The sequence below is a fragment of the Mytilus galloprovincialis genome, chromosome 5 (assembly GCF_965363235.1).
Source record: "Mytilus galloprovincialis chromosome 5, xbMytGall1.hap1.1, whole genome shotgun sequence".
In the NCBI taxonomy this organism is placed as follows: Eukaryota; Metazoa; Mollusca; class Bivalvia; order Mytilida; family Mytilidae; genus Mytilus; species Mytilus galloprovincialis.
Genome location: NC_134842.1, coordinates 89,664,450 through 89,673,194, shown reverse-complemented (window position 1 = coordinate 89,673,194; position 8,745 = coordinate 89,664,450). Strand labels below are relative to the sequence as shown.

At 33.4% G+C, this 8,745-nt stretch overlaps 1 long non-coding RNA gene across 1 annotated transcript; it reads right to left on the bottom strand.

Moving 5' to 3' along the window:
- Positions 1 to 566: 566 nt before the first annotated feature.
- On the bottom strand, positions 567 to 8,144 carry LOC143076651 (uncharacterized). The gene is made up of 2 exons (XR_012978737.1): positions 8,090 to 8,144; positions 567 to 2,394 (listed from the first exon to the last, which is right to left on the bottom strand). It is a non-coding gene; the product is annotated as an uncharacterized LOC143076651 (long non-coding RNA).
- Between the last annotated feature and the right edge of the window lie 601 nt (positions 8,145 to 8,745).

The following is an 8,745-nucleotide window of genomic DNA, read 5'->3' as shown; positions in this document are numbered from 1 at the left end:
ATCATCAGCTCAGTAGTCAGTATTTCGGTACTGACATGATTTAACAAACTTTACTAAAATTGTCCGTTTATAAATTTTGAAATTATCTAGAAACTAAGGTTTCAACTCCCTCAGGCAAAGTTGACTTTAGATGAATTTGGCTATTTATTTTAAGTATTTTTGACATATAGCTCTTCAACGGTTTCGGTACTTATACATCTTCGAATTTCAAATGTTTAAGTTTGGGCGACCCTGATGAAGTTAAATCCAGAAAAGCGCTTCGGACGCAAGAAATTATTAAACGTGTTGTTTTCAATTTTTTACTGAAGACGAATGGTAAGTATTACTTGTATTGCACTGCCATCACTACACTCTAACAACCAATTGACGCAATTTGTTCAAATATTTTACAGTTTGGTCAACCACTTGTGAGGTAAACTGTTTGATCAATTGCTATTGAGATATGCCGAAGCTTTTAGGAAGAGCCAAGTAACAGACTACTTGATAAATATATGATTATAACTTTGTCGTCTGATATTTATCTAGAGATATATATATTAGTTTTCAATCATTATTTGAAACAAGACTTAAACGTTTCTTTTGTTTTTATTAAACTTCTGAAAAGCTTGTTCTATCATTGCACATGATCCAACCATTTTTTAAGCTGCTGTATACAAATTTTCCATATCAAAGTGTCGGACAGCATTATTTCATATCAGCATGAACGTCCAGTGATTGCACGCATATATTTCAATTACAATCATAGACCAATATCTCACTATTTTTGTTTTCAACATAGTTTGAAATGAAAAACTTGGACAAATCTGTACTGAAAGCAAAGCCATATGGGGTGGTCAACCCATCTTCTGTTGTCAACATGGTTTTAAGGGATTTATCGTCAGAACAAAATAGCTTAAAGTTTGATTTGTGGCATTCAAGAATGCAGACATTTCCTAATCTGTCGGCTTTGACATCAATCACATTATAAGTATACTGAGTAGAAATAGATGTAACTGTTCCATCATCTAATCTAACGCATTTCAATTTTGATTCTGCTATATCCCCCTGAGCATAGTAAAGTTGATGATTTAGTCCAACTGATATAGAGTGTACATCATTTCTTTCAACTTTAATGGTCTTCATCAAATCACCGGTTTTGTTGATAATGTATATCTTGCCTTTACCACCAACAGCAATTTCGTCGCCAATTAGTGCAATGCCATAACATTTCCCAGGTACTTTAATGTGTCGCCTCTTTTCCATTTTAATAATATCTACTGCTTGAACGCACGGTGTATCAGGCAGTGTGACCCATGCTGTATTCTTGTCCTCTTCCATTGTTATCCCCCATTGACGTCCATCCATTAGAATGTCCGCCAATTTATGTCCTTTGTCTGAAATAACAAATAATTTAGAACCCATTCTATCACAAAGGAATAATCTATTGTCTTTCGTCACACCTATGCCAACAATCTGGCGATTAGGCACCATACATTTTGTATCTAGTTGGAATTTTGTTGGAAGCTTTCTCTGTTGTTTCGGCAATTGTGCTTGCTGAGTCTTAAATGGTTTGAATTTTATATCAAAGGAAGCCTCTTTAATTTCCACTGACCCAAATGATTTCACAACGGACAGCAAATCAGACTCCTTATACAAAAGAGATACCGCATTTTGGGACGACAGAAATTCTTGAAATTCATTGATATGACAGTTCAGTTCTTCTTTGATATTATTCATCAACATGAATATTTGACTATCAGATCCATGTTTTGACACAGATTCAAACTGTTCAGAAATATTTCGTATCTGTTTTCTGCGATCAAATATCTTTTCCATTTCAACTTTTGTTTTATCTGAGAGTTCAGTATGAACTTTGTCTACTTCACACATTAAGGCAACTCCAATTTCTTGAATGCGTGTCTCTAACTTCTTCTGAAAACATTGCACCTCTTGTTGTACAGTCACTTTGCTATCATCAAGAGTGGATGCACTTTTCTCCTTTTCACTTGCAAGCTCATTTACAGTTATATTAAGAGTGTTGACATCGGTGACAATTTCTTCATACATTGTTGAACTTTTGACCCCTTTCGCAGCAACTGCAATTGGAAGTATTTTGTCACATGATCGATGGTCACTAGCCATACAAGACCGACAACACAGTGCATCATGATCGGAGCAAAAATATTCTAAAACCATGTCGGAATGAACTTTGCAGAATTTGCTTATATTGAATGTTATTTCGTCAACTACTTTTATATCTATTACATGATGGGACGTGGCAACTTTCATGTTTTCGTGAAAATCTAAGCATTCTGAACAGAACCCGTCCTCACAATCTGTACAATACTTTACAGCTTCAGTGGTTTTACTTCTTCTGTAACAAATTCCACACATCAGTATGTTTGAAGCCATTTCCTGGAAAAGATAATAAAGAATACTTGATTACTAGTTATTCCTACATCAGACGCCAATGATGCATCTGTCCAAAAATCAGTTAAGAGCGGTCATGTTTTATAAAATGGCCATCATGTGATAATTGTTTATATTAAGAAATTGCAGTTCTTTGAATTACACGTATATGACAAAACTGAAATTTGTTAATAAGTGGAATTCGAGTCTTAATAACGGTGTATTTATCACTTTGTACTCCGACGACTTTTTGTTTTACAGCTTTTCTCAAATTCAACCACACGTCTCCTTTCGCAAAAGTTTGTTAATATCTGAGGTTTGAACCAGAGTGCCACAATTAGTTCCCTCTTCATTTCAATACACTTAGACTGTCAAGTTAGACCAAATACAAATAGCAATCTGAATATTTCGATGAATGTAACGATTTAAGAAGTAATAAAGATCTTGCTTAAAATGAAAAATATCCATAAGCATGCAAATAATTCTATAAGGCAGTTTTGGAAGCATTAAAAACCTACCACATGGTTTGTAATGGAAACAATTATGTTTGTTTTGTTGGTTCTTCATGCAATAAGAAACGCATAATACTGTAGACAATAACAATGATAAAGTATAAAAAAAATAATGACACTTGCACATCTATCTCCAGGAGGAAATGTTAATTATAAGACGGGATTGCATCTATTGAACTGCTGTTATAAACAGTCACGACCGACCAAAGGGACATAATATATATTCGGAATGTACCAAACACATTTTCACGTTGAAAACCAATAGGATTAATCTTTGAGGTCTGTCATTTAAAACAGATTGTGCAAAATGTTTCACACTTCTCATTTAAAACTAATAAAAGAGGGTTACAAATTTTCGGGGAAAATCCCACAAGCAGGAATAAAGAAAACAAATGTTCCTGCGAAAAAAATACCTATTCTGCTAACAGAAATAGGTCAACTTTTTGGAAAAAAACGCTATAGAAAATGTACCTGTAAAAGAAAAAAACTACGGTTTGTACAGTACGTTTTTCTAGTACCAAAAAAGATAGGCGATTTGAGACCTGTCATAAATTTAAAACTTCTGAACAAGTGTCTCCAGAAAAAACACTTGAAAATGGATTCTCTTAACAGTGTCTTAAACTTAGTACAAAAAGGAGATTGGGCAATTTCTCTCGACCTAACAGATACTTTTTTCCTGATACCAATTCACGAAACACACAAAAATATTTTGTGTCAACAATCAGTGTTACCAATTTCTGGTGCTGTGCTTCGGTCCAACATCAGCACCTCTAATTTTCACAAAAGTGTGTTCTGTAGTGGCAGCTCATTTACGAGCCCAAAATATTCGTCTAGCAACTTATCTAGACGATTGGTTTTTGATAACTCAGACCCAAAAAAATGCTGATTTCAGATCAAGAGAAAACGCTAAACCTCCTAACAAATTTAGGGTTTGTAGTAAATCTAGAAAAGTCAAGCCTAATTACAACACAATCAATAACCTACATAGGAGCAGTCACTGTGTTTTTTTCTAATAAAAGGAATAGTTTGTCCTACATCAGAAAGGGTGTCAAAACTCCTTTCTGCAGTAGAACTTATCTTAAACAAGCAAAATCAAGCAACAGCAAGAGATTTTCTACAATAAAAAAGACAAAAAATTTAGTGCTCATTCTACAAGAGCCTTGGGCCCATCTTGTGCACTTTTTAACGGCGCATCTGTGAAGTCTATTATGGACACAGCAGACTGGACAAAGGAATCAACCTAGTATACTCGTTTTTATTTACGTCACATAGACGTTGAAGTTTTAAATTTTGTGTAAATAAGAATTTTGAACATATGGAAGAAAATTCTGAAAAAAAAGGAGAAAATTTATAGAAAGTGGAAGAATTTTTTTTAACTGTATAGTGTTGTGTTATTTATATCTGAACTGATGTGAAGAGAATACAGTATATGAAGTACAGAAAGATATTTCAGCTGTGGATAGCTTTGAAATCTCCTAATGTAATTTCCAATTACGTAAGTATTATGAATTAATATAAAATTGGGAAATTTGTTCTCAAATTTTAATTTTATGATAGAATACTTACGTAATTGGCTACCACCCACCTCCCCTTTCATATCTTTTTTGGTGGACACTTTTCGCCGAGAGAGACTGGGGAATCACGCATGCGTGATGGGAGTCGATATACCTGAGCGCTTTATTGATATTTTAAAGTGCGATCGGCGGTGTGAATAATTAGTATTAGAACAAATTTCCCAATTTTATATTAATTCATTATACTTATGTAATTTGAAATTACATTAGGAAATTTCTAAGCTATCCACAGCTGAAGAACACTATACAGAAGAAAAAAATCTTCCATTTCTATAAATGTTCTCCTTTTTTTCAGAATTTTCTGCCATATGTACAAAATTCTTATTTAAACATAATTTAAAACTTCAACGTCTATGTGAAGTAAATAAAAACGAGTAAAGATTGATTCCTTTGTCCAGTCTGCTGTGTCCATAATAGACTTCACAGATGCGTTGTTAAAAAGATGGGCCCAAGGGTTCATTCCCTCTATTCCCACTTTTTATAAATCTGGTAAGAAAAGGTAAAATTTCATGTGGGAAAAGGTGGAAAACTTGTGCAAACAAAGGATTATACTGTATAAACATTTTTTTTTAATAAACTGTTAATTGACCAGTGTTTTTTTTTTATTAGAACAGCTAATAAGATATTTTTTGCATCTGTATGAATTGTCATTTTAAACAAAACAAATATGAAAGAAATTCAAACAAATATAGGTAAATTATTTTATTACTTTTATAACACAAATTCAACTTTGGATTCAAGCAAGCATAATAAAACAAAAATTATACAACAGCACTCTACTGTTGTAACTTCCTTGCGGTGTCTAACTTTAAGTTCGTCTAATCTGTTGTTGATTTCTACATATTTCTTTTTGGGAGCCACTCTCTTCCCACCGGCTGCATACTGGATCATGGTCAGGGCGTTGAAGGACTCCTCATGTTTCAGAAGTTTAATTAGTGTAAAGATGTTTGGATGTGGATGCGTGACATGTTTCTTCAGCTTGCTGTGCAATCCCTTTAGATGATTTGTTGTCCTTGGTCCTTGCGTTAAGGAGTGGTTCCAAAGGTGACTGTTTCGTTCAACCCAGCATGCTGTTACATAGTCTGTAAAGGCTGTGTAGTTGATGTTGGTATCAATCTAATCTATGTCTGTTATGGCATTAAACTACACATCTTCAACCTCAGCAAAGGGTATAAGTGGAAGTACAGTGGTACGGCGTACTAGTTGATGAATATTGTCGTCATCCTTGTATGAAGCCTGAAGCTGAAGACTTGTTGCTTGTGCTTTTCTCCAGATGCATTGCATGTGGTGGAAGAAACAGCCTTTTGAAGTAAAGTTAATAGTTTTCATCCATTATTTTATATCTTTGAGTATTGGTCCAAGTAATCATATTTTATAGAGTATACTTTTATTCCACATCTTAAGATTATACTTGGTTATATTTTAATTATTTTTAAGTACAAATTCAAAAATTCAAAAATACATCTAACTCCAATATATTTATCATAATTTTTCTTTATTTTTAAGTATTTCTTTGATGAAAAAAGAAACATATTACAAATAAACAAGGGTCTATACCTAAACAGTGTACCAAATATGTTATGCTTTAAAAAAAAAGTAAAGGTGAAATTCTAATTAACCTTGATTGTTATAAAAACAAATTATTTATCAAATCATCTATTGTTATTTGCAACGGCGTTTTTCATTTGCGCCGATTTTTTTACAGGTAAATAACAGGTAAATTAAAGATGAAATATATAAGAAGATGTGGTATGAGTGCCAATGAGACACCTCTCCATCCCAGTAATGTTATTTTTATTTATCATTAAATATAATAAAGAAGATGTGGTATAATTGCCAATGAGACAACTATCCACAAAAGACCAAAATGACACAAACATTAACAATTATAGGTCACCGTACGGCCTTCAACAATGAGCAAAGCCCATACCGCACAGTCAGCTATAAAAGGTCCCGATAAGACAATGTAAAACAATTCAAACGTGAAAACTAACGGCCTTATTTATGTAAAAAAATGAACGAAAAACAAATATGTAACACATAAACAAACGACAACCATTGAATTACAGGCTCCTGACTTGGGACAGGCACATACATAAATAATGTGGCGGGGTTAAACATGTTAGCGGGATCCCCCCCCTAACCTGGGACAGTGGCATAACAGTACAACATAAGAACGAACTATAAAAATCACTTGAAAAAGGCTTAACTCATCAGATAGACAAAAAATACAAGTAGACGTGGCCGGGTACTTGTACATCCCGACACAAAAAGACACAATAAACAGATCTGAGAGTACTCGCAGTTATCTGACAGCTAGTTCAAAGCCACTAACAACTAATAAAAAAATCATGTCTCTTAGACTCTTCCGTTAGCCAGTTGTACATGTGTTATAAATTGTCAATCATAACATGTATAGAACTGTTGTCTCCTGTTTAAAATCAAAAAAATAAAAGCACTTTGTTTATACCAACATGACGAATTAAAAATATATGTAGCAGCAGTCAAATACATAACCAGATGCTCCGCAAGGATCGGCTTTATACGACCGCAGAGTTCGAACCCTGAACATTGCGGCAAGTATGGACACAACATTGAAGCTTAATACAGCTCTGAATTTGGATTGTGATTAAAAAGTTGACACAACACAGGTTTCTGACACATAATGAATGTGGTCTAAGAACTTAAACTTTAAAACTCTAAATTTTAAATTGGACATTACCTATTATGGTCCAATATCCAAAATCTAAATACATGATTCAGCATATCAAAGAACCCAAAGAATTCAATTTCTGATTAAATCAAATAAAGTTCAATTTTAGACCCTTTAGACCTCAATGTGGACCAATTTGATAACCGGGCCCAAACATCAAAAAATCTAAATGCATGGTTAGATTTAACATATATCAATGATTTGTCTTTATACTCTGTGCTCAGCCAATGTAAAAGTATGAACTTAACTGTAACTCCAATTAAGAAAAAATATAAAATCGGCGCAAATGAAAAAAAGAAATTGGCGCAAATGAAAGAATGAAAATTTTCAAAATCGGCGCAAATGTCATACGCCCATTTGCAAGTGGAAATAGAAGGAATAGTATTTTTAAAAATTGGGAATAGAAGGAAGACACCAGCCCAATGCTCTTGTAGAATGAGCACGATTTTTTTTGTCTTTTTCATTGTAAGCACATTTAATATGCATTAACAATCCTCGTTTGCAGTCGTTCTGGTGGTTTTCTGTCAATACGAAAGAACTTAACACATTGAATACATGTTCAATTCTTATCGACCAAAAATGCATTGAAAGAAACTGAACGTATGAAATTAAATATAAGTTTTGCGGCGAAATAAAATTTTGTATTCGTCAAGCATCCGATCTAGATTTTATGTCATCTTTAAGCAAACAGTACAACAGTACTTTGATTTAACGATACCGTACAAGGAAGTATAAAAATAAATGGATTTACCTGATTTTCTATCTCGTTCTATTTACATCTCTAGTCTATTTAACGTATTATTATGATTCTTACTGTTCTATCTTCTACACTTAAGCATTACCAGACTTATAAATAGCAGACTAATAAATAATTTTAGTTAATTGATTGATAGATCATTTACCTTTCCTTTTTATCACTTTCACAGGGTGGCTCGGATTTTAGTCGAGCGATAAAAGGTAGATAACTGGCAAGTTAATTTTTCATGATTTATCCGTTGAACTACAATACAATACAAGTAATCGCTTTTCTAAAAAGCTTGCCGTATTTTAGCTGATTATATTGAGATCAGTGGTTTGTGAGTAGTTTATTTTTATTGGAATATTGCACTTCAAGCAATATGCAAGCATAGCGCTTTTTATACGACCGCAAAATTTTTTATTTTTTGGTCGTATATTGCTATCATGTGACGTCGTCGTCGTCGTCCGAATACTTTTAGTTTTCGCACTCTAACTTTAGTAAAAGGGAATAGAAATCAATGAAATTTTAACACAAGGTTTATGACCACAAAAGGAAGGTTGGGATTGATTTTTGGAGTTGAGGTCACAACAGTTTATGAATTAGGGGCCAAAAATGGGCCCAAATAAGCATTATTTTTGGTTTTTGTACCATAACTTTAGTATAAGTAAATAGAAATCTATGAAATTGAAACACAAGGTTTATGACCATAAAAGGAAGGTTGGGTTTGATTTTGGGAGTTTTGGTCCTAACAGTTTAGGAATAAGGGGCCCAAAGGGTCCAAAATTGAACTTTGTGTAATTTCATCAAAAATTGAATAAT